Below are 27077 nucleotides of genomic sequence, written 5' to 3' on the forward strand. Positions count from 1 at the left end.
ACTCCCACCCCCAAACATACACACACGCTTGGAGTAGTAGGGTTGTAGGAAACATAGGAGTCCAACAGTTGCAGGCTCTAGCCTGATCTCTGGGCAAGGTACTCAGTGCAACCGATCCTCACTTTCCTGATATCTGCGGAGGGCATAATAAACTGTTGTGGGAAGATTAGGGGAGATGATGGACAATGAACAGGCTCTGAAACCTGTAAAATGCTTACAATGGTAGGTGTCAAATGAAGCCACGTTTGCTTAAGAAGTAGGGAGTTAAGCTGCGGACAGCTCAGAGGAACGGAATCAATCAAGTCTACACAAAAGATGGCAGGCTTCATGGGGCAGGTAGACCTGAGCTGGGTAGGATTTGGGCAGAAAAAGCAAAAGAGCAAAAGGTCACTCCAAGCTATGAGGTCAGCATGAGCTGAGCCAAGGCAATGAGGTAGGAAGTAGCATAAAGAAGGGGAGGATACCTGGTAGAAAAGAATAGAAAAAAATGTTAGATGAGGAGGGAGGTGGATATCATAAAAGTAGAATTTAAATGATAATTTTAAAATTAATACCCTGTGTACACCTTGCACTTCCTGTTTTAAATTATCTGTTAATGTACTTTCTTCCCTCACCAGAGTGTGCACTCCTGGAAACAGGCTGTTGAGCACCTCAGAGGGGCCAAGCAGCTTGCTAGGAACCCGGGGTCTAGAGGTGAGATCATCACAGCAAGGCTCTCTGAGACTTGGGTGAGGTTTGCCAGATCCAAAGTCATCCCTTTTAAGCAGTACACCATAAAATCAGGATTCTGTAGGGGAGCAGGGTCCTCCCATCTCTTAGCGTAGAGCCTGTCGTGTGGCAGGAGCTTAACAAATGTTGAAATGAATAAAGATCATTTCTCTTGTTCTTATTTTTATATAGCTATAATTGTGATATACACAATTTTATGTCCTTATTTTTTTTCACTTAACGTCGCAGAGTTTCCCCCCATTTTTATTATGTAAGCTTTATTTTCTTCCAATTTTTTAAAAAAATGTCAAACCTACAGACAAGCTCAAAGAAAGTACAGTGGAAATCTGTATACTCTTCACCTAAATTCACTACTTTTTAACATTTTGCCATATTCACTCTATCCCTTTCTCTTTTTTCCTTGACCGTTTGAAGCAAGTTGCAAATATCATGACACTTTTGCTGTAAATAATTCAGCAGCCATTTCATAAAAATAAAGAATTCTTCTATAGGGCCATTCGAACACGTCCACAATAGTGTTGTTTATTATGCAGTCCATATTAAATTTTTTCCATTTTGCCAAAATGTCTTTTATATACATATTTTTTTTGTCCTGATTCAGGATTTAACCGGGGCTCTCCCATTACATTTGTTTGTTAAGTTTCTTTAGTCTTTTGAAATCTTGACCAGTTCCCCCATTTTATCGTTATTTGTTTTTCATGACATTGATTACTATGAAGCGTCCAGGTCAGTTGTCATGTAGAATGTCCCGCATTCTGGGTTTTTCCAGTCTCCTCCTGATTTGATTCAGATTAGATATTTTGGAAAGGACCACTACATAGAGGATGTTGTGGACTTCCCACTATATTACACTGGCAGGCTGGGAGCACATATTTGTCCCTTCACTGGTGATGCTGGGCTCGATCACTTGGTTAATTTGGAGTCCATCAGATCTTTCCTTTACAGTTTAAAGTAAGCTGCGGTGGGATATCCTGAGATATCCTTGATTATTTGCTCCCAACAGTGTTTTGCCCACTGGTTTTCAGCTTCCATTGATGATCTCTCCTTCTATTGGTCATGATGCTGGGGGTTGCAAAATGGTGACTCTAATTCTGTCATTTCTTTTGCATTTATTATCTGGCATTTTCTTGTAAAGAAGAGCTGCTGCTGCTTCTCTCTCTGCCTCTCTGTTTCTCTCTCTCCTCTCCATGGTCTCAAAAATTATTTCTCTATCTACCTATTCAGTGTGATATAATCCGTTACTATTATTACTCATTATTTTTTGATGCTCAAATTGTCCCAAATTTGGCCAACAGGAGGCCTTTAAAGAGGCTTCTGTGTCCTTTTGACTTGGTCCCATCAATCTTTGAGCAGTTAACTTTCTTACAGAAAATATTTCAGACTTACGCTTCCCCTGCTATAGACCTATAATCAGGCTTTTTTTTTTTTTAAGGGAACCTTACTCCTTTTGGTTAGAAATAGGTATTTAAAAGTTGACTTAATACTTCATTTATGTACTTTTGATACTTTAAAAAAAACTATTCAATATATCATCAAATGAACATATTTTATTTTGGTTCAATCTTACTTTATTTGTTGAGCATTCAGGATATTTGCACTCTCTTCCCTTCTAAATAACCCTGTAATAAACATCTTTATGCAGATACCTTTTCCAAGTTTAGGATTATTTCCTTTAGCAAGATCCCCAGAAATGGAATTACTGGGGCAAAGGGTGTACATTTTTTTTTCTGACTCTTGATACACATTGTCTAGTTGCTCTCATAGAAGGTTTTTAAAGTGAACAATGACTTCTAAGTGTCAAACCCAATGATTTTATCTTATTCCTCTTTCTTTTTTGCAGCACCTGAATCTTCTGACCTCTATCCCTGAAACCTCCTTCTCCCACACTTTCCTTAAATGACACTATTATGATTCTCCTCCTTTCTTTCAGGCCACACCCTCTTCCTCCTTTAACCTCCTACATTTGTGCTTGTCCCAAGGCCTAGTCCTTAGCCCTTACTTTTCTTAGTGGGTACTAAGTGGGGTGTCCTCACTTCTGTTTGTCTAAATTTGGATGCCCAGTCCTCTCCTGAGTTCTGATCCCTTCTGGGTTTTGCCTTCTTCTAAGACTGGTCCTTGTCTTCTGTCTCCAGCCTTGCCTCAGGCCCATCTCTGTTCACAAACTTGAGAGGGCAAACATATCTTAGTACACTCACACATGCTCTCTGTTCTTTGAGATTCTAGATAGAGATGGAGTTTCATTTGGGCCAAGTTTTCTATTTGTCTGATATGAAGATAACATGTATTTGAAAGAATACAACGTAAGGTACAATCATGAAGTAAACTGGCCCACTTCACTCATTTATGGACTCCATAAGAAACCTCTCTTCAAATATTTATGGAGAGGTTGTATGCTTGGAAAATATACATAGGAAGATTCAGTTCTGCCTTTGATTAACTTGAATTTTCTAACTCTAGTGGCCTGTAATTTAAGTTTGATCCTCATAATAAGATATCAGAGAGATGGAAGTGAAGGGTCTCCAAATGGACTACCAGGTCAAGTCCCTCTTCCCAACCCCAAACCTAGGATGCTACCCTGCCCTTCCAATGTGAAATCAAAATAGGACTGCTTCTCAACAGAGCCCAGGCTCCCATCCAAAGGTTTTTATCAGCACAATAAGGAATCTGTTTCCTCTATCTCACCAACCCAGCCATCCCTCACCTGCCCCAGCCAGGATCCAGGGCCTAGGGAGAAAAAAGACAGGATCGGTGGGGAGCTATGCCCTCCCGGAATGTGTACTCTTCCTTGCAAAGGGAGATTGCCTATTAGTGCAAATATATCACCTCAAGTTCTGCCTGACTTCTGCGGGTGAGGGCAAGGAAGGGAAGAAGTCATTTGTATTATGCAAGAAGGGGGGGACATATTTTTATACATATATGTTATGTAAATGTTTGTTTATACAAGGACTGTCATGGAAAGATATGAAGGAAACTGCAATAAGTGGTGGATGACCTGAAGAATGAGAGGGAGACTTACTTTTCCTTGGACTTGTGCGCATGTATTCTCTATTTAAACATAAACAACTCAATTTTTAAAAATTCATAAAAAGGAAAATATCGTAAGGTCACGGGGGCGCTGTTTTGCTGCTGTGGAATGATTTAGACACCGATTTTCAATTTCTTCGGGAGGGAAGGGATTATAACTGCTGCGAAACTGAATTCACAGCATTAAGTGAGAATTACTGGAGGTGGCGATCTTAGGGGTGGCTCACTCTTCAAGGTAGAAAGACGCGGTGGTTCATTTCAAGAAAGCGAATTGTGATCTCTATAAAACATTATCGACTGCAAGAAGAAAAATTTAAAAAGACAAACCCCCTTGCCGTGCCATTGTTCCCACAATGCCGTGACTCGGATTCGAACCGAGGTTGCTGCGGCCACAACGCAGAGTACTAACCACTATACGATCACGGCGAGCTACCGGGGACCTGTAAGGATGGCCTTCTGATTGTTCTCTTCAATAGTCATAGGCCTTCGCAGTGTGCACGTCACGGAGGGACCCACCTATGGGGCGGAGTTCCAGCCCAACGCTGAATCTGAGAATGCGCAGGCGCATTGCGCTCTGGCCAGTTGCTCGGGTTCTCTCAGGTTTTGGTCCCTTAGCCATAGAAGCGGCGACGTTGCGGTGGGGAAGAGTGGGTTCTATGTGAATAAGGTGGGAGTTTGGGGGGGGCACTTGGGCATCCAGGGACGGGACTGGCCGGAACTCAGTGTTCACAAGTTGTGTGATTCCCATTCCTAGGAAGATGCCCATCTCCTGTGCCTGGGAGGGTCTGCAGGGGACGCTCGTAAGGGGTTCTCGTCCCTGCTGATTTCCCCAGAAGTGACCCAACATCGCCTCGGTGGAGGATGTGGACGCCCGCAGGACCGGTTGGCCACGTAGAAGGGGCTCAATGAATGCATCTCACCCTGCTGATCCCCTCCCCACCAACTTCCTTGCAGCTTCTGTTCCTGCCCCGACGGCCCTGACTCCTCCCTCACAGTACTGCCGCCGCAGGAACCGGTGCCCACCTTGGTTGTGCCCCGGGCGGCAGCAGGCACCAGTCCGGTTTTTCTTCTTGTCCATCACTGCTCCCGCCCCCACGACGTTTAGAACCAGGCCGAGTCCACAGTAGGCAGACGCTTTTTGCTAAACTGAGAACGTGCCACTGGTTCTAACAAGAGAATCCACGGTGACCATCTGTCTGCTCTAATCATCACCCCCACCCCCTGCAGCGTCACCGGAGGGGTGTTACTAAACACGAATTGAATCCTTTCACTCCTCCACCCCTCACCCCCACCCACAGACTGCAGGAAATTCGTCCACCTTTTCCAGCCCTTGGCCTTGCCTCAGTGTCGTTTCCCATTCCTGAATTAACTTGCATACATTCACTCAACAGGTCCTTTAGAGGAGGGGAAGGGGGAAGATTTATAAAGAATTGCCGATAGTTCCTTCTTGAGACCTCCTTCATACCTTTGCACACAAGATTATCCTGGCTGCTCGGCAAATTCCTTCTCCGCCTTTAAAAGCTACTTCAAAAGTCACCTCCTCTGCGAAGCCTTCTCTTTCTATTATGATTGGGAGTCCTTTTCCAGTGCTGCCATAGAAATTCGTACATATGCCTATGACAACAATTAGCCTTGTGAGTGCTCTGTGCTTTGTCCGCCCTGAACGGCACCGCGGGTAGGCCGAGTAACCCGAAGCCTATATTCTTTGGAAGTCCAATTTAGCCAGAGCCGGCGTGACGTAAACGTCGTTTCCAACTGTCAAAAGGGGATTGGGATCCATTTTCGAGAATGTTGTTACAAATTCGAAATAAAAATGGAGGACGGCGATAAAAAGCGAACCCCCTGCCGTGCCATTGCTTTCGCAATGCCGTGACTCGGATTCGAACCGAGGTTGCTGCGGCCACAACGCAGAGTACTAACCACTATACGATCACGGCGAGCTACTGGAGATTCGGCCTTCGGTTTCCTCGCCTGAGTTCTTCTGTGTTGAAAGCCCCGCCCCCTCATAACGTCATTATTTGTTCCCGCTGAGCTGGGGCTTCGCCTCGCCTCGCGCGAGCGCAGACGCACTGGTCTTCCTGCTTTCTTGAGTTCGATCCGCACTCGGCGCGGGCCAGATCCCGCCGCTTCACCAGTTTGGAGGCTGCGCTCGAGCTTTCCCTTGACCCCGCGCCTCGAAGGAAGTTGTGTGGGTGGGTCGGAATTGATTTTTCCTTCTTGTAGAATTCGAGAGACCATTCCCAGCCAGAATCCGCTCACATAGCGTGAGCGCCGGGGCCTGGTGGGTGTGAGAGGGACGACCCCGGGGCATTCGGGCGACACCGGGGCATCACATCCTTACAGGCTACGGGAGCGTCCCGGCCTCCTAGGAATCCTTACGTTTGCAAAGCACTTTCCCGTCCTTTCTTTTACGATCGGTGCGCACGACCGGCGGACACCGGCGGGGGAGACCACGGCGCCCCTACTTCGCTTCGGGGTCAGCGAGAGGGCCAGGCAAGCCTGGCAGACCGCGGGAGACGTTGGAAGGCCAAGGAGGCGGCCGGCCAGACCTGAAGGCCCACACTCGGAGGCGAACGTTTCGTGGCGTCCCGGTAGCTCGCCGTGATCGTATAGTGGTTAGTACTCTGCGTTGTGGCCGCAGCAACCTCGGTTCGAATCCGAGTCACGGCATTGTGGGAACAATGGCACGGCAAGGGCGCCTTTTTAGATTTGGGAAGCCACATTGCCTTCCATGGCTGTGCCCCGACTGACCCCTTTGATAGTCGGTTAGGTTTGGGCCGAAATTGGAATGTGGCAAAAACGGACAAGTTCTGCGGATTCCTGGGACTTTACTTCCGCTGTCTAGTTCTCTTAAGAGCGAGTGAAGCGGCCCATCTCCATCCTCCCCGCTGTGTGATTGTTTTAGGACGTCGTTCTGTGTGGTACTTTCCCTTTCCTCATTTGGCCGCTGTCCGTGGTCAAACCGTACACCAGATCCTCAGAAAAGCCTCACCCTGCTACAACTTCAATACTTTTGAGTGTAGGGGTTATAGGAACAAGGGGCAAACATTTCTTAAGGGTTAGACTAAGAATGCAGGTTAGACAATACGGTGAACCATTTCTGGTGCAGATCCTGTGACCAGTGAAAAACATGACCACACTAGAGGCACCGTTTCCCATAGCCACTGTGAGGGGTGCTAATGAGGGGCTTGTGGCCTCCGCTTCCACAGCCTCCTAGGTGAGAGGCTGTTTTCTCCTGGAGAATTTTTTTTTTCCCATTCTACCTCAGTTTTAAAAGCAAATTTCATTTGTTAGTTGGTTTTATGTGCGCTTAAAAAATCCGAGCTCCACAGATTCGGGTCTGTGGACCCGAATGGCATTAGGCAAAATGGAAGTGAGTTTTGGATTTGGCTCTCAGGTGGCTGCTGGCGGCTGTGTCACTGTCAGGGAGGGAATGAGGTAGGACTGAGTGAGGAATGAGCTTCTCCAGCTCCTCTCAGGGGACCTGGAGGTGGCAGGGCAAGTCAGGACGCATTCCTGGAAGAGATGGACGTTTCGCTGGGGCTGTGCCCCTTTTACCCACAATCCATCAGCAAGGACTCACTTGAACAGCATGTAAAAAGCAAGACACTACTGCGGGCTGTAATTTCCTAGGGTCTCCCAGATCCAGGTTCCCTAAATTTGATGAGTTTAAAGCCACAAAACAGACAGCTCAGAGCATGAGAGAATAGAATAGCAGAAGGTCGACCTGAGAACTTGCCATCCCTTCCACCTTGAGGTCTTTCCTAGGTATCAGAACCAGGAAGGAGACAGGGAGGTTTAAGACCTCTCTAGTCACACATTCCAGCTCCAGCTGTTTCTGTTTGGGTTGGATTTGTTATTTTTTGTAGGCTTCCTGTCTCCATTGTAAGTCACTTAATTTTTTTCTTTTCCTTCTGATGGACTCTGTAGTAGCTGACACTCTTTAGGCTGGTCCTAACTCTAATTAAGGTTAGCATAGCTTAATAATTAAGCCAGTGACGCCTGGAAGCAGGCTCCCTAGGGTTTGAATCCCGACTCTTGCTTTAATTAGCGGGGTAACTTTAGGTAAGCCACATAATTGTCTCTGTGCCTCAGTTTTCTCATTTGTAAAATGGACATAAAAGCAGGCTTATTATGAAAATTAAATGAGTTAATATTTGTAAAGCAACAGTGCCTGCTACTCACTAAGCCCTATTTAAGTTTTGCTTAAATAAACTAGTAATGAAATCAACTCCTTTAAAAGGACATAATAAAATCAACAACTTAAAAAGGACCGCAATGGTACTAAGCAGCTAAATGAGTGTTGTGTTTCAGAGTAGACATTCCACTTTCTCCAATCAGCTACCCCAAATATTTTTGGAACTCTTGTTTGGGGATTACCTTCAGGCCTAATTTATAAGTCATATAAGGAAATCCATCTCAATATTTATAGTCACATTTTATTTTGAAATGTTTTTTGACTGCTTTTAAATCCACCTTCAAAGAAAAAGAAAAACTGAGTTTTAAAGGTGCAACAGGCTTCAACGACCATTCCAAAAATATTTTAGGCAACATTCCAGCAAAATATTTTTCGGTATCAGTGTGTTGACTTTTTTTTAAAACATTATTTTTATTAAGTTTTTAATTTTAATTCCAGTATACTTAACACACAGCATTCTATTTTTTAAAAAAGATTTTATTTATTTATTTGAGAGAGAGAGAGAGAGAGAAAGCATGAGCATGGGGTGAGGGGAGAGGGAGGAGCTTGCCAAGCAGGGGATCCTAGGACCCCAGGATCATGACCTGAGCCAAAGGCAGAGGCTTAACGGACTGAGCCACCCAGGTGCCCCCAGTGTGTTGACTTCTAAGGGGCAGACCTTGAAGGGGACAACTGTAATTTATCAGCTTCAGTGTTTGCATAAACAGCCAACCCCATGGCTTCCGGGTCACACCTGGTGCATCTGGGGGCTGGTCACCGCAGAGGTGCAGTACAGACTGGACCAACAGCCTTGGTAGCTCCTGGAAGGTGGTTCAAAATTCAGAATCTTGGTTCACAACCCAGAACTACTAGATCAGAATCTTCATTTTAACAAGATCTTCCCAGGTGATTCATCTGCACATTCAAGTTTGAGAAGTGCTGCTGTTTAGAACACTCGGCTGGAATGGAGCCCTTGTTCACCTTGTTGGTACTTGGAGTTACTAGAAGGGACCTGCTAGAGTCTACTGGACCTCATCTAGAGGAGTAACATTACGGTTTTGAGGATGACAAGATGGAGCTCTGGGAGGGAGTCACCAAGAGGCCCTATTTGGGGCATCTAAGGAGGAGGCAGCACCCCTGGACTTCCACTAGGAGGTGCTGCCCCTCCTAGGAAGTGGATGTGGAATGCTGAGGCTGGATAAGACTCAGTCTGGGAGATACCACTTTGGCCTTAACCCCCAAGAGGGAGCCCATTCCTCAAAGATTCTCTGGATATTCAGACTCAAGTTTCATTCATTCATTCCATAAACTAGGATCTTTTAGCTCTCAAAGTGCTTTGTATCCTGGGGAGCTGCAAAGGTATATACTAATACTGCTTGCCCAAAATAGTTTAGTTTTCCAGCTAAGAGAAACAGCCCAGAAGCAACAATCAGAAAAAAAAAAACAAATAAACAAACACAAGAGGGGAGCCTGGGTGACTCAGTTGGTTAAGCGTCGGACTCTTCATTTTGGCTCAGGACATGATCTCAGGGTCCTGAGATCGAGCCCCTACCCCCACATGGAGGCTGCTTAACATTCTCTCTTTCTTCTGCTCCTCCCCACCCTAAACACACACACACACACACACACACACACAGAATGGTAGAAGGAAGAGGCATTTCTTGCTTCAGTGGAACGAAACTTTCCAAGAGAAAACTGATACAAACTTCCACCAGAACTATAAAAGAATTGAAGTTTATTTTTAGCAATTCCAGCCCCCTCCCTCTGACACTCTTCTACCTCTTTGTGTTGTTCTTATCTCGTCATTCTCATTCATTAGATCAACAATATTTATTGAGGGCCTCCTACGTGGCAGGCACTGTTCTAGGTTCTGGGGCCATAGTCATAAATAAGATAGATGTGTTCTCGGAGCCCTATAATCTAGTTGAGGAATCAGAAAGGAAAGCTAAAAAAAAAAATAAGAGAATTTGAGCCAATGGAAAATAATATAATACAGTGTCCTCCTGTTCTCTGCCTATTGTCCACCCTACTATTCCCTCAGCTCCTTTGTCTGTACAAGGTATGATGACTGATATAATAATAAGGGTTGCATTTTAAAAGGGATCAAAGTTTTACACTGAAGAAAGAAATTCTAACCCTGAATGGCTCAAATGTGGCATAAAGAGCCTTCAGATCTGAGGCAGTCTTGTGTGTGAGAATGACTCTCTGGTGATCTGTATGGACCCACAAAAAAATCAAATATATCCAAGTGGATGCTAAGGACCAATGAGCAGAACCAGATGACCCCACTGGTAGGCTTAGAAATTACCAAGGACACCAGGGAAACAAAGCATCTACCCCAAAATGTAAGACAGGTTTTGAAAGAATAAAAAGCACTGAAGTGATGATTTCAGGAGAGAGAGAGGGAGGAAAAAAAAAAGGGAACTTTGTTGGGAAATAATGAGCTATACGTATGTAAAATTTTTTCAATTACATATGAGACATCATAATCTCATCAGTGCTTAAGACCTCGCAAGGTTTCATCTAGCCCTGCCTGTGCACTAAATCAGTCCCCTGGATCAAAGATGAAAGAAAGGGAGAGGGACCCTGAGTTAAGATGATATTTGTCACCCAGTGGGACGTATTCAAATAGAAAATAAATTCAGTAAGAAAAAGAGATAAAGTTGCATTTCTTGCATTCTTGAGCTTTTAACTGTGATGGTAAGTGCTCAATATGCATTAGTTGGTCTCTTATTTTCAGGTACTTCTTTCTGTTCCTGCAACAAGAAACCCATGGGGAGATCCTGCAGGACTGTTCCTGTCATGAGGCCAAAAACTCATTCCTGAGGAAGAATGCAGGAGTCACCTTTCAGAAGCAAAGGTCTAAATCAATGGTTTCCAAACATTATTCTGAACTGATAAACAGGAATTTTTCATCATGGAATGAGAAAAAATAAGGTAAATGTGGTAAGCTTTTCAAAAGGCTAAATGTATTTAATTCAAAGGACTATCTTCTAAAGTCTTTACTTGGAAAATTAAAAATTGGCGATCCTATGTGGATCTCCGAAATTATTTTTGAAATTTTACTGGTCAGTAAGATCTAAAAGTACAAAGCTCACTACAGAGCAAAGCACTAGGGGGAGAAGAAATGGTCCTCAGTTTATAGGGGGTCTGCAGGGGAATGCTCATAGGGAGGTTATCCCTGTTCTGTCAGGCAGTGGTCAAAGCTAACATCCATCCACCCACCCAACAAACAGTAGGTCCTAGTATGATCTATGTTGGGCTTTGGAGATATAAATTTGAATAAGACTCATTTTAACTCTGAGATGATCATTTCAGTCCAGGGTTAATCAGAAGAGTGAAGAAACAATTACAATTATGTTAGAAGTATATACAAAACGCATTAAGCTTAGATCATTCATTCCCCCAGGATCTGACATTTGAGCTGGGTTCCAAGGCATGCATACTCATTTTCCTAGCAGAAAAGAAGGCAAGGTATTCTAGGCAGAGAGAAAGGCAGAAACAAAGGCAAGGAAGCATGAACATACAGGTAGACTAGGGAAAGACAAGTCATAACTGTGACATAAGATATGGAAGGAAAAGGAAGGGTGGAGTCAAATTCTGATGATTCTCTTGCCCCTTGTTGAGTCAGGCCTTTTTCCTGGAAGCTGGTGGTTCTTGACATTTTGTGGTAACTTACTGTTTGGGGGATCCATTTAAAGCCATTGGCTTGTTCCCCAAATGATGTACCTATGACAAAAATGTCAAGAATTCACAGATTTCCTGAAGGCCATTTATAGACTTTGTTATAGATATTGGGGGACCATTTAAGTCTCCATTTTTTAAAGGATTTTACTTATTTATTTGCCAGAGAGAGAGCACAAGCAGGGGGAGCAAGCAGGCTCCCCACTGAGCAGAGAACCTGATGCAGGACTGGATCCCAGGACCCTGGGATCATGACCCAAGCCAAAGGCAGACACACTTAACCAACTGAGCCACCCAGGCATCCCTTAAGTCTCTATTTTTAAACAGAAGAGGACATAATTATATCTGTATTTTAGAAAGATGAGGTATAAGTGGGTAATTATTGACAAAGTCTTAATTCAGAGGAGAGACAGAAGAGAATTTTAGCTTCTGGTTGTTGAGGTTGGGGCTTGGGGACTAATCTGGGGGTGAAGGAGGGACTCTAGATGTGTGATCAGAGGGCAGTAAGTTCAGAGGCTCTTTAGCTTAGAGGTAGAGGGGATGGACATGTTGGATGAAGGAAATGGATGTGAGGTTTGAGAGGAAGCTCTAATATCAAGGATGGAAAACTTTTTGGAGTCATGGTAATTAAAATAGTATGAAAATAGATGTATCTGTGTTACCCTGTGGTATTGAGAATCTGACATGATGACAGAATATGCAATTTTCAAGTGTAATTTTAAGTTAAAAGGGAGAGACACATGTAAAAATTGCAAAAAAGTGACTTGACTCTTTTCCCAATTTCTCCTAAATTTCAGAGTCAAAATACTTCCGTGTCATGACTACCCTTTGGTTCACTGGCCTCATCCTGAGTCTGGATGACTTTCTTTCTTACTATATCATCAAAACTGCTAAGAACTCCTTTCCTCCCTAAGTCTCTTTAGATCAAATGCTTCAAGAGAACTTGTGGTTTTAAAATATATTCACAAATTTTTTGATGCTCCTCCCTTCCAGAAGTAGAGATTCATTTCTCTCCCTGGACTGAGGACTAGACTTAGTGACATCTTCAAATGAATAAAGTAGAAGTGATGGTGTGTCATTTCTGAGATGAGGTCATAAAGTGCCTTGTGGCTTCCTCTTTGCTCTCTCTCTTGGATCTGTCAGATAGGAATAATTTACCCTACAGCGTCCTTCTATTTGGACTAAGAATTAAATTGACATGAGACAGATTAACAGGAGAAAATCACATTTAATAGTGTTTGTACAGAGAATCCACACAGACATGAAAATTCCAGACAGTGAGGCAACAGGAGGCTTGTATGAGCTAAGGGGAGGGATAGGAACCTGCGGATACAAGGGGGAGAAAGACCAGTAGCAAGAAGGTGAGAGGAGATGTCTGGAAAACAAAGGTTGCCCTATTATGTAGATTACTTACTTAGGTAAAGAAGAATCTGTTAATAGCTCTCTTCCTAGTACAAGCCAAGCTGCGTTGAGGGGGATGTAAAGAGCTTTTCCTGATTCTACTGGGTTTTGATTGTTTTTAACTCAAAATGATGTTTGTGCCAGAGTGGCCCATCTTAGGGCAGCCTCCCCTTGGCACCTACAGATCACTAGCTCCAGAAGAAGCTAGCTGCTATGTCATGAGGACACTCAAGCAACCCATGGAGATATCCATGAGTTGAGGAACTGAGGGGTCCTGCTAACAGTCATCAAGAAAATGAGATCTTTGACCAGTAGTTATGTGAGTGAGCCATCTTGAAAGCAGATCCTCCAGCCTCAGTCAACCTCCGGATGCCTATACTCTGGCTGATATTTTGACTGCAATTTCACGAGAGATTCTGAACCCAAATCACTCAGCTAAGTCACTTCCAAATTCCTGAGTTTAGAAACCGTGAGATAATCAGTGTTCATCAGTTTAAGCTGCTAAAATTTCAGGTAATTTGTTACACTGTAATAGATAATTAATATAGATTTTATTACTAGAAGTGGGGCACTGCCATAATATAAACACCTAAATATGAAAGTGGCTTTGGAACTGGGCAGACAGTAGAAGAACTTTGAGGAGAGTGTTAGGGAAAGTTTGAATAGTTTTTTTTTTCATTATGGTTAAGTGTACTCTTTAATCCCCATCACCTATTTCACCCATCCCCCACCCACCCACCTCCCTTCTGGTAACCACCAGTTTGTTCTCTATATTTCGGTCTGTTTCTTGGTTTCTCTATCTCTCTCTTTTTCCTTTGGTCATTTGTTTTGTTTCTTAAATTCCACACATGAGTGAAATCATAGGGTATTTGCCTTCCTCTGACTGACTTATTTCATTTAGCATTATCCTCTCTAGCTCTATCCATGTTGTTGCAAATGGCAGGATTTCATTCTTTTTTTATGGCTGAATAATATACCATTGTATATGTATACCACATCTTCTTTATCCATTCATCTATCAGTGGACACGTGGGCTGCTTCCATAGTTTAGCTGTTGTAAATAATGCTGCAATAAACATAGGGGTGCATGTATCTCTTTGAATTAGTGTTTTTGTATTTTTTTGGTAAATACCAAGTAGTGTGATTACTGGATCATAGGGTAGTTCTATTTTTAACTTTTTGAGGAACCTCCATATTGTCTTCCACAGTGGCTGTACCAGTTTGCATTCCCACCAGGAGTGCATGAGGGGTCCTTTTTCTTCATATCCTCATCAATACTTGTTGTTTCTTGTGTTTTTGATTTTAGCCATTTTGACAGGTATGAGGTGATATCTCTTTGTACTTTTGATTTACATTTCCCTGTTAATGAATGATGTTGAGCATCTTTTCATGTGTCTGTTGGCCATCTGGATATCTTCTTTGGAGAATATCTGTTCATGTGTTCTGCCCATTTAAACAGATTATTTGTTTTTTGGATGTTGTATCAGTTCTTTATATATTTTGGATACTAATCCTTTTTTGGATATGTCATTTGCAAATATCTTCTCCTATTCTTTAGGGTGCTTTTTAGTTTTGTTGTTTCCTTCACTGTTCAAGAAACTTTATTTTGATATAGTCCCAATAGAGGGCTTACTTTGGCAGCACATATACTAAAATTGGAACAATGCAGAGATTAGCATGGTCCCTGTGCAAGAATGACACGCAAATTAATGTATAGTCCCAATAGTTTATTTTTGCTTTCTCTTGCCCCAGGAGACATATCTAGAGAAGTGTTGCTACAGCCAATGTCAGAGAAATTACTGCCTGTGCTCTCTTCAAGGGTTTTTATGATTTCAGATCTCACATTTAGGTCTTTAATCCATTTTGAGTTTATTTTGGTATAGTCCAGTTTTTGTTTTTTGGGGTTTTTTTTGGGTTTTTTTTGCAGGTAGCCACCCAGTTTTCCCAACACTATTTGTTGAAGAGACTGTCTTTTTCCCATTGTATATTCTTTCCTCCTTTGTTGAAGATTAATTGACCCTATAATTGTAGTTTATTTCTGGTTTTCTATTCTATTCTATTGATCTATGTGTCTATTTTCATGCTGGCACCATACTATTTTAATTACTACCACTTTGTAATATAACTTGAAGTCTGAAATGTGATAACTCCAGTTTTGTTTTGTTTTTTTTTTCAAGATTGCTTTGGCTATTCGAGGTCTTGTGGTTCCATACAAATTTTAGGATTGTTTGTTCTAGTTCTGTGAAGAATGCTGTTGGTAATTTGATAGGAATTGAATTAAATCTGTAGATTGCTTTGGGTAGTATAGACATTTTAACAATATTCGTTCTTCCATCCCATGAGCATGGGATGTCTTTCCATTTCTTTGTATTGTCTTGAATTTCTTTCATCAGTGTTTTATAGTTTTTAGAGTACAGATCTTTCACCTCTTTGGTTAAGTTTATTCCTAGATATTTTATTGTTTTTGGCACAATTATAAATGGGATTGTTTTCTGAATTTCACTTTCTGCTGCTTCATTATTAGTGTATAGGAATGCAACTAATTTCTGTACATTGATTTTGTATCCAGTGACCTTACTGAATTCATTTATCAGTTCTGGTAGGTTTTTGATGGCGTCTTTAGGGTTTTCTATGGCTACATAGTCATTTGTAAATAGAGTTTTACTTCTTCCTTACCAATTTGATACATTTTATTTCTTTATGTTGTCTGATTTCTGTGGCTAGGACTTCAGTACTATGTTGAATAAACATGGTGAGAGTGGACATTCCTTGTCTTATTCCTGAACTGAGGGGAAAAGCTCTCAGTTTTTCACCCTTGAGCATGATGTTACCTGTGGGTTTGTCTTATAAGGCCTTTATTATGTTGACTACTCTGGAGTGGGTTTTTATCATGAATAGATGTTGTCCCAAAGTCTGAATAGTCTTGAAGAAGCTGCCTCTCTTCTGTTCTCTTAAGTTTCATGCAAGTGCCTCTCATTTGTGGAACCTAACATGGAAAACAGTTCTCAAAGGATTCTAAGAAATATTTTCCAGAATGCCTAACTCTTGGGGGAGTACAGAAGTGAGATGCTGAGTTGCCAGTAGACAGTCCAGTGCAGTTCATTATTTTAGGTACTCAGGATCCATACATACCATTTTACTCACATTTAGTTTCCAAACGATGATAATGACAATATAATGCTTGTACCTAATGTGCTGTGACTACCTCTCTTACAAAGATGCCTTACCATCTCCCCTCAAAAGAGGAGACCCAAAGTTTTATCAGTCATTTTTCTTGTCTTTATGATGGTCATCCTTTTTCTTTTTCAGTCACGATCCCCCCCTTGATGTCCTGTAATCTAAAAACAAAATATAAGGTTAACTATCATCAACTCATCCTATATGGAAGAGCACAGGAAGGGAAAAGAGAAGGAGAAGAAAGAAATTAACAAGTATACATATATACTGAATAAACCAAGGAAAAAATATGCCTAGCTACTAAGATCTTTTTTCTTTTTAAAAAGATTTTATTTATTTATTTGACAGAAGGAGACACAGCGAGAGAGGGAACACAAGCAGGGGGAATGGGAGAGGGAGAAGCAGGCTTCCCTCTGAGCAGGGAGCCTGATGCAGGGCTCGATCCTGGGATCCTGGGATCATGACCTCAGACGAAGGCAGACGCTTAACAACTGAGCCACCCATGTTCCCTTGAGATCTTTTTTCTTAACTGGTGATCAGTTGGTTCTTTATCTGATGACTCAAACCTTTACTCTTAGGTGTGTGAACTCTTAGTGGTCCTGACTGAATGGTATTGCTATAGTCTTCCCTTAACTTTTACTATGCAACATCAAAGTATTAGGGGACACCATATCCAGAATAAGTGTTAAGTTCTTTGAGGAATTGCTACCCGATCCATGATGGGACAACATAATCAACCTGTTATCAGGTGACTGGCTAGTGTCCCTGAAGAATGATGCCGTACTATGGACTTAGTTAGCACTGGACTCTGTTCTTGTAGATTCAGCAATCACCAGCAGGATCACCAGCAGGAGAGGCCAGATTTGCCTTGGTGAGAAGTCCCTGTTGTAGAGCCTATGCATAACTTCCATCTCTGCCACCATGGCCATTTTGTTTATGAGTCCATTGAACAAGCACTAGGGTAGTTGATGAAGTAGACTGAAAGATATCCAGTCTCCTGTCAGTGGTTCCCAATGGCTAAACCCAACCAGAAACCAGAGACTGAGGCAGCTTGATGATGTAGCTCACACTAGTCAGAGCAGGATGAGAAAATGGAAAGGGAATCTGGAGGAGGAAACAAAACCTATATGGTGTATTCTCCATTGTGGTGCCTCAAGTAAGATCTCTGCTTACCAGATCTAGACATTTTCTTTTCTTTTTTAAAGGATTTATGGACATGTTTTTATTATTATTATTACTACTACTACTACTATTTTATTTTATTTTTTTTAAATTTTTTTATTGTTATGTTAATCACCATATATTACATAATTTGTTTTGGTGTACTGTTCTATGATTCATTGTTTGTTCATAACACCCAGTGCTCCATGCAGAACGTGCCCTCCTCAATACCCATCACCAGGCTAACCCATCCCCCCAGCCCCTCCCCTCTAGAACCCTCAGTTTGTTTTTCAGAGTCCATCATCTCTCCTGGTTCGTCTCCCCCTCTGACTTACTCCCCTTCATTCTTCCTCTCCTGCTATCTTCTTCTTTTTCTTTTTTTCTTAAAATATGTTGCGTTATTTGTTTCAGAAGTACAGATCTGTGATTCAACAGTCTTGCACAATTCACAGCGCTCACCCTAGCACATACCCTCCCCAATGTCTATCACCCAGCCACCCCATCCCTCCCACCCCCGACCACTCCAGCAACCCTCAGTTTGTTCCTGAGATTAAGAATTCCTCATATCAGTGAGGTCATATGATACACGTCTTTCTCTGATTGACTTATTTCACTCAGCATAACACCCTCCAGTTCCATCCACGTCGTTGCAAATGGCAAGATCTCATTCCTTTTGATGGCTGCATAATATTCCATTGTGTATCTATACCACATCTTCTTTATCCATTCATCTGTTGATGGACATCTTGGCTCTTTCCACAGTTTGGCTATTGTGGACATTGCTGCTATAAACATTGGGGTGCACGTACCCCTTCGGGTCCCTACATTTGTAACTTTGGGGTAAATACCCTACTACTACTATTTTAAAATAAACTCTATACCCAACATGGGGCTTGAACTCATGACCCCAAGATCAAGAGTCACATGCTCTACCGACTGAGCCAGCCAGGCCTCCCAACTTTTTTTTTTTTTTTTTACCAATTAAGGCTTTTGTAGACACTTGTCTTACTTCTAGGGAGATCATGAACAACTAGCAAATGACAAGGATGCCTATAGTTCAAACCATCCTGATTACTATACAAGACGTGCTGCATCCCATTTCCATAACCATGACTATACTGTCTCAGGCATTTATATGTTGCTGTATAGCTCCTGCCACCCTGAGATCCCATTATTCCCATTGAGATCAAGAAGTCTAGAAAAATGCCTGGCACATACTGTATGCCCAGTAAATCCTGTTGATTGCATACAGACTTTGTGAGTTACGTATTGTTATCTGCTGTCTATGTATTTTGTTGGAGTCAACTGGCTTACCTTTCTGGCTGTATTTTATCAGTTCTCTCCTCTAGATCTTAGAATGATTCCCTAATGCCTAATACCAGTCTTAGTCAGATATGTTACTTTGACACCCAAAAGCTTAGTTGTTGGATGGACTAAGCATCAACTGCTAGAAGAAGCAGCACCTGCAGTGCTCTTCATCGCCCCCATCTCATAAGTCATCTTTTCAGTGGTAAAGAGTGTGAATTTTTTCATGTCTCTGACAAAATCAGAGCTTAGGGGATGTGAAATGGTGGCAGGGAAATAAACGTAAGACTGAGGGAGTCCGGAGATTTGGGTTCCAGCTTAGTTCTGCCCTTTGGGCACTGTATTTGCTCCTAGGCTGCTGTAGCAAATGACCATAAACAAGTGGTTTAAAACAGAATTTTGTTCTCTCACAGTTCTGGTGGCCAGAAGCCCGAAATCAAAGTGTTTTCAGAATTGCACTCTTTCCAAAGACTCTAAGGGAAAATCCTTCCTTGCCTCTTTCAGCTTTTGGTGACTCGAGGCATTCCTTGAACTGTGGCTTGCCTAATTCCATTTCTGCCTCAATCCTCATATTGCTTTGTCTCTTCTGTGTCTCCAGTCTTCCTCTGCCTTTCTCTTGTAAGGACATCTGTCCTCATAAGGCTGTCAGTGTTGCAGACATAATGTTCACTCGCCTTAAGGAAACAATGACTTTTGGTAAGAAGAAATAAGGTTTCAGCAAAGAACTTGCTGCTCCAAATTTATTAAAAATCAGACTCAATTTATAGTCACAGGAAATCTGTAAACTAATGAGTGAAGTCTCCTTGAGCCTTGTGTCTGTAAAAAAATGAACTTGTGCTTTCAAAAGTGTACATTTTGCTTGTTTAGAAACAAAGCCAAGTTTCTGAAAGATCTTTTTTTTTAATGGTCAAAATTGCACAGACTAAAGTAAATGAAAGCTGTACTGTGGTCATTGCCAACTGTTATGGACTGCAAGTTTGTGTCCTCCCCAAATGTTGAAGCCCTAACTGCCAATACGATGGTATTTGGAGTTGAGCCCTTTGGGAGGTAATTAGGTTAGATGAGGTTATGACAGTGGGGCCCTCATGGAGAAACCAGAAAGCTCATTTGCTGTCTGCCATGTGAGGACATAGCAAGAAGGCAGCCATCTGCAAGCCAGTAAGAGAACTCTGACCAGAACCCAGCCATGCTGCACCCTGATGTTGGACTTCACCCTCCAGAACTGTGAGAAATAAATTTATTATAGTCTATGGTATTTTGCTATGGCAACCCAAACAGGCTTGCCTGTTTACACTAGTAAACTTTTCAGACTATGGTTCTGTTTTGTGAAAAGACAGATCTTTTCACATGGACTAGTATCTGTGTTGAAATTATCCCATAATCTGGCTCTGAGGTCACCTCTTGGACCTGAGAACAAATGTGGCTCTACCACTTTGGATCTCTGTCCTTGTACCTCAAACATGGCCTGGGGCTTTCTTTCTGGCTCTCTAGCCCAAGCCCAAAGCCAGCCCAGCCCAGCCCCTGGTCCCATCCTGCTGGGTTACCCCCAGGTGAAGGGTCAGATGATCGGTCATGTGACAGGGGCTGTTGAAGGTACAATGAAACATAAGGAACAGGGCATGGTAGAATGAACATTGAACCTAAATTTAGCAATAGAGGGCACGTGGATGGCTCAGTCAGTTAAGCATCTGTCTTCAGCTCAGATCATGATCCCAGGGTCCTGGGATCAAGTCCACAGTACAGGGTTCTAGTTCCACATTGAGCTCCCTGCTCAGTGGGGAGTCTGCTTCCTCTCCCTCTGCCCCTCCTCTCATAAATAAATAAAAAATCTTTTTAAAAAAATTTAGTGATAGAGAAAGAAGGGAGGAGAGAGAAGGGAGAGAAAACTTATTGAACATCTCTATGTACCAGGCAACATGTCAAAGACTTTAACTATTTCATTTAATTCCATAGTTCTGTGAAGATGCCATTGGCATTAGCCTTCTAAATAGCAAATAGCTCATCTAAAGGTTTTGCCCTAGGTGGTAAATGTGAGATTTGAGGGGGGCAGACAAATTCCTCTGTGGGGCTAGAGAGGACACAGACTGTTGCATGAGTGTAGCTCTATCTAGATGGTAAGAGAGGGAACGGAAAGTTAGATTTCACCTTGACATCCAAGTTTACCCTCATGCACCCTCATGCCCCAGGCTTGGCTCACTGTTTGTTGGCCCTAGAACCCAGGGAACAGGACGTCATCACTCTGAGGCTGCATTTTCTTATCTTGAAAATAGGAGCAATACACTGACACTTGGCATACTATTTGTGGGTTACTGCCAGGATCTGGTTTGTCCATATACAGGAATGAAATTCATACAGGGTGAAAAAGCCCTACAAATTCAGTTGCAACACCCTGTTGTAGGTGCAATCCCAAGGAGGTTACAATATAGCTAAGGGGGCATATCATAAACCAAGTGATAATAATATATATGTGACTGAAGTGTTACCCACTTAGATGTCCCCAAACTCCTCTGGCCTGCTGGGAGCTCCCATACTTTCATATTTAAATAAAATTGTCTTGAATCCTCATCTCCTGTAGAATGAGAATAATCACCATCACTCCCAGTATTTCTAAGCAATCCTGGCGATTCTCTCCTTGTTGTCTCTGGCTCTGTTTGCACACTTCTGCTGAATTCTCTAACTGTACTAGGTGAACTGTCTTTTTAAAAGTATCACCTCCTTTTCCCCCTCCATGCCTCACCAGCCTTGATTAAAGATACCCTAGCTTCCTGAATTCTCCAAGTACCACTGACAGCAAGCTGTACATGTAGCAGAGTTTACCAAAGACTTAAGGGAAAGAGGGGAGCTCGGCACAGCAGATGTTAAATGTCCTTTTTCTTAGTTGCTCCTTGGCCATTGCCACCTCTGAAAAGACCTTACTGGCCTGTTCTTTACATGGATCCCCAGCAACCACCATATTGCCCCATTTCTTTCTATTCTCTGCTCTCTGCTGCCTTCTCTCTCCTGCTTCTTTTTTTTTTTTTTTTAAAGATTTTATTTATTTATTTGACAGAGAGAGAGGGAGACACAGCGAGAGAGGAAACACAAGCAGAGAGAGTGGGAGAGGGAGAAGCAGGCTTCCTGCTGAGCAGGGAGCCCGATGTGGGGCTCGATCCCAGGACCCTGGGATCATGACCTGAGCCGAAGGCAGACGCTTAACGACTGAGCCACCCAGGTGCCCCTCTCTCCTGCTTCTAAGATGTTCTAGTGATTCCTGCTATGCTACTTATGTAGGACAGGATCGCTAGCACCAAGCAAACATTTACTTTGTACCAGGCACTATGCTAAGTGCTTTGCACTTCTTGGAGCACTTTGCCATTTATACAAATGTCTTTTTTCCCCCTTTCACTTTGGTTCTAATTTAATCATTCCCAATCTTGTAGGCAGATATGCTTATCACCACTTCCATTTTGCAGAAGTGGAAACTGAGGTTCAAGGAAGTTAAATACTGTACTTTCCCCAAGGTCATGAGGTCACTTTGCCCATAGAGCCTCTGACTCCAAATATTTCTAATCCTGCATTAAAAGTAAAAAACCCCAAGAGAGATAAACCCTGAAATGCTTAATAACAAATAGGCCAAGGATTACTTCCTTTTAACTTATTTTCCAGACAAGGATAGACTTTCATCAGCATTAGAGCATTGGTGTTGGGAGACCAACACCGACTGTTTTAGACTTTATCCACCTCACAATTTAGCCATGGAAATAATTAGCCAATCATAAATCAATAAGAGATACTGGAGGTCAGGATTTTCTAACCAGAACCCAACCAAAAGTCTCCCATGAAGTTTAGCAAACAGAAAGTAAAGATTTGAATCCACATCCTTATAAGACTAATTGTAGAAGGTTGTTGATGCTGAATGTCTATAGCACGAGCACACTCACAGGCCTCCCTGGGTTCTCCCCAAGCCTCGTCCATCCCCATCACAAGGCCATGACTGCTCACCCACCTGCTCTCTGACACACAGAGCACACACACAGCACCATCTGCCTCGGTCACCAGCTCCACTCTGCAAGGACTGCGGTGGCCCCACAGGCATTCCGCAGGCTGTTTTCTCAGAGCTGTCTCCATCACAGCATTCTCAGGAAGAGCACTGCAAAGTGTGCTTGGAGAGACAGGAGAAAGGAAGGAGGGGCTTTGAGGGAGAGAGAGGGAAGGAGAGTCAGAGAGATAGAGAAAGTACAAACAGGATGGAGAAGCAGAGGACGGGAGGGAAGATAGAAATCCCCAATGCCAGGACAGAGAGGTTATAAGCCCTTAGTATTTACCATATTCCCAACCTCCCTATTGTGGTCGGATAACGTGTGGTTGATCTTTCAGTTAGGTATTTTTAGAAACTCTTTCCTGAAAGAGCAGGTGATCTGGTATGGCCAAGCCCAGCGCTGCAGCATGGAGGGGCATTTATCATGTCCTTCCTCTCTTTCCACAGCCTTCACACATCTGGTGTCTCACTGTCGCAGGAACCTGTGTGTGGGATAAAGCTAGAGAGAAAAAGACGTTACCGTTCTTGCCAGCAAAATTCAAAAAGCATCAGAATTCCATGAGAAATGGCAAGCATTTCAAAAAATAAACTATAACTGGATACAAAAAAATGGGATTATAAAAATAACGGGATCCTTGCAAAACACTTGTTGTCACCTCCCCTTTAAACCTGCCATTTTAACTGCCTGCAGTAATTCAAATAGCCTGGTATTCAGGGTCCACACTATCCAAAATTGTGATGTTGAAGAAATATATCTTTAAATGCTTCCCTCTGCACCCTACTCCCTATCTCTTTTTCTACCTCACAAGCTCTTCACTCAAGGAACTTGCCCTCTGGTGAGAGGGCATAAAGGCCCTAGCTCTAACATAAGCTCTGCTCCAACACAAGGCCTAGTGGGGGAAAGTGCCAATGGTGGGGGTTGGGAGGGCTGGTATAGGAGGAAGCAGCAAGTATAAGGAGTGCTTTACCCAGGGGGTAACAGAGGGGAACTGGGAGGAGGTGGCATCTGAGAAGGTACAGGAAGTTCTTTTTTTTTTTTTTTAAGGTTTTTATTTATTTATTTGAGAGAGAGAGCACACGAGCCCAAGTAGGAGGAGCAGAGGGAGAAAAAGAATCTCAAGCTGGACATGGAGCCCGACGTGGGACTCGATCCCAGAACCCTGGAATCATGATGTGAGCCAAAGGCAGATGCTTAACCAACTGAGCCACTCAAGTGCCCTGATACAGGAAGTTCTTGTGTAGAACATAACGGTGCTGGACATCAGTGGGTCTGATGGAAATGACCTTCAGGGTTTTGGGAAGACAGGAGCATGGAAGGAGACTTCTTAAGGTCAGGTTAGAGAGAGGAACTGGATGTCCTCTCCAGGAAGTGGGAGGTGTAATAGGCTGTTGAGTTCACTGAGGGCCTGAATGCAGAGCCAACAGAGTATAGAGTCCTTATGCCATGCCCATCAGGTGACTGCCTATGGCTTGATGATTTGGATTATCTACAATCAGTGCAGTTGTGGTTAGCAGGAAGATCTTTATTTTGCTCTAAAAATCTATATGACTCTACAAGATAATCTGCTCTAAGCCCCCAGATAATAGCTATTTTATGACCCTGGCTGGCGCCAAGGACTTAAGATGGAATTGAGTAAGAGAGGAACAGGAGGGCATCCAAATACTCCTCCTTGGTACTTGATTTCTTCAGTCATTCTCTTGGAAACAGGATAATTTCTAGATCTGTTCTCTTCCTTAGCTGATAGCAAGATAATATAACCACTCAGCCTTAGCTTAGCCAATGATTAGAAAGTTGGAATTTTCAGTCTCTTGAAATTTTCAGTCTCTTGACCTTTCCCTCTTAATATAACTTTTAAACAAATTTTCAGCATTTTCCCCAGAGGTGGCTAAATGACATCAGCATTGTGTTAACACTGGTAGACCCAACCTTAGAGCTCAAGAAGGGATCACCCACAGGGGAGGATTTCAGGAGTGCCTAAAAGATCCTGGTGTTCAAAGTTATCTAGCTCCTTTCCTTACAGCATGGTTTCTTCTGTCTTCATTATTTAAAAAAAATGTTCCCTTTTTTAAAAATTGAAGTATAGTTGACACACAATGTTAGTTTCAGGTGTACAACACAGTGATTGAGCAACTCCATATGTTATGCTATGTTCATCACAAGTGAGGCTCTCATCTGTCACCATACAACACTATTATAATACAACAGATAATATTCCCTATGCTGTACCTTTCACCTCTATGACTTATTCATTCCATAATGAGAAGCCTGCACCTCCCACTCCCCTTCATTCATTTTGCCTATCCCTTCCATCTCCTTCCTCTGTCAACCATCAATTTGTTCTCTGTATTTATGGGTCTGTTTCTGCTTCGTTTCCTCATTTGTTTTGTTTTTTATATTCCACATGTAAGTGAGATCATATGGTATTTGTCTTTCTCTGACTTATTTCACTTTAGGTCCATCCATGTTGTCACAAATGGCAAGATCTCATTCTTTTTAATGGCTGAGTAATATGCCATTGTAGGTATATACACACATATATATGTGTATATATGTATATGTGTATATATGCATATGTGGAAGAATGTATATGTATATACACATCATCTTTATCCATTTGTCGATGGATGAACACTTGGGCTGCTTCCATATCTTGGCTATTGTAAATAATACTGCAGTAAACATAGGGGTGCATGTATCTCTTTGAATTAGTGTTTTTGTATTCTTTGGGTAAATACTCAGTAGTGAAGTTACTGGATCATATGGTAGTTCTATTTTGAATTTTTTGAGGAAACTCCATACTATTTTCCACAGTGGCTGTACCAATTTACATTCCCACCAGAAATGCGTGAGGGTTCCTTTTTCTCCATCTCCTCATCAATACTTGTTCTTTCTTGTCTTTTTTGATTCTAGCCATTCTGACATGTGTGAGGTGATATCTCATTGTGGTTCTGATTTGCATTCCCCTGATGATTAGTCATGTTGTGCATCTTTTCATGTGTTTGTTGGCCATCTGTATATCTTCTTTGGAAAAATGTCTATTCAGGTCCTCTGCCCATTTTTTATTTGGATTTTTTTTGGCGGGGGTTGTTGAGTTGTTCTTCATTAGTAACTATCCAACAAGTATCTATCAGGTGCCTGCTGCATAACAGCCTAGGAAGCACTGTGCATTTGAGTTGTAAGTGGTGAGTGTTTTGGTTGGTTGGTTTGTGTGTTTGTTTCAACTGGGTTACTGGTCTGCTGGAGAGGCTTTCTGTCTGTGTGACAGATGGCTGCGGAAATCACAGAAGAGAATGGAATTTTTCTGGGGGTGAGATAGGAGCAGAAAGGCCTTCTGTGTGTCATATAACCTGCAGACAGTTTAAACAACCATAAACAAAATGTTTTAAATTGAACTTCTAGAAATGAAAACACAACATCTGGAATGAAAGTACACTGAATGGGATTAATAGCAGTTTAGACATTGCGGAAGAAAAGATTAGTAAACTTGAAGACATAGCAATAGAAACTATCCAAAATAAAACACAGTGGGGGAAAGACTGAAAGAGAGAGAGAACAGTATTAGAGATCCCTGGGATATTATCAAGTGGCCTAATATACATATAATTGGAGTCCTAGAAAGAGGGGTTAGATGGGAGAGACAGAAAAAAATATTTGAAGATACACTATTTTAAAAATTATACCTTTTTTAAAAAGATTCTATTTATTTTTTTGAGAGAGAAAGAGAGCAAGCACGAATAGGGGGCAGAGGGAGAGGGACCCTGGGATCACGACCTGAGCCAAAGGCAGACGCTTAACTGACTGAGCCACCCAGGTGCCCCTAAAAATTATATCTTAAAGTGTCTTTCATTAAACTTCATTTCTTGGTACACAGAAACACAGTTGATTTTTGTATTTTGTTTTTGCATATTCTTGTGGAAATCATCCCCACCATCAATGTATGAGAAGTCCAGTTGCTCTGAAAGCCCGTTAGTACTTGGTATGGTCCTTAGCTGTCCTGTAAACAGCTCTCTCATAAGAACCAGTCACCTTTTCACTGCCAAATCTAGCATATTCTTCTCATTTGCCATGCTACCTGATTTTATACATCACTGAAAATCATTGATTTCTCCCCCTTCTTACAGATTATATCTCTTTTTCACTTTTCCTCCTAGCTCACCAACTGCTTCTACCAAGTCTGCTGTCTCTTCTGGCTGTCCTATCAGAGCAACTGTTCTGACTTCCTGGGAGGATGGTAAGCCTGGCAGGGATTGGTGGGCATAGCAAGATAGGTGGGTGGGTATGAGCTGTACAGGTTCCCAGGTCCTTGGTAGGGGCTCCTTCCCATCCTCCACGTTTTTTCTCTCATTAGGGCCTGAATCTGCTATCTGCAGCTGAAGAAGCTAGAGCTTTTGTGTCCTCAA

The 27077-nt window shown here is 42.5% G+C and overlaps 4 non-coding genes across 4 annotated transcripts; 2 read left to right on the forward strand and 2 right to left on the reverse strand.

The window, feature by feature from the left end:
- Positions 1 to 4107: 4107 nt before the first annotated feature.
- Positions 4108 to 4179, reverse strand: TRNAH-GUG (transfer RNA histidin (anticodon GUG)). The gene has a single exon. It is a non-coding gene; the product is annotated as a tRNA-His (tRNA).
- Positions 4180 to 5618: 1439 nt separating this feature from the next.
- TRNAH-GUG (transfer RNA histidin (anticodon GUG)) lies at positions 5619 to 5690 on the reverse strand. The gene has a single exon. It is a non-coding gene; the product is annotated as a tRNA-His (tRNA).
- A 661-nt stretch (positions 5691 to 6351) lies between these two features.
- TRNAH-GUG (transfer RNA histidin (anticodon GUG)) lies at positions 6352 to 6423 on the forward strand. Its single transcript has one exon. It is a non-coding gene; the product is annotated as a tRNA-His (tRNA).
- An 8217-nt stretch (positions 6424 to 14640) lies between these two features.
- LOC114226585 (U6 spliceosomal RNA) lies at positions 14641 to 14744 on the forward strand. Its single transcript, XR_003612780.1, has one exon. It is a non-coding gene; the product is annotated as a U6 spliceosomal RNA (small nuclear RNA).
- Positions 14745 to 27077: the final 12333 nt, after the last annotated feature.

This window comes from Eumetopias jubatus, unplaced genomic scaffold, assembly GCF_037043125.1.
Source record: "Eumetopias jubatus isolate StellerSeaLion01/CBP00866 unplaced genomic scaffold, mEumJub1_p1.0 scaffold_7, whole genome shotgun sequence".
NCBI lineage: Eukaryota > Metazoa > Chordata > Mammalia > Carnivora > Otariidae > Eumetopias > Eumetopias jubatus.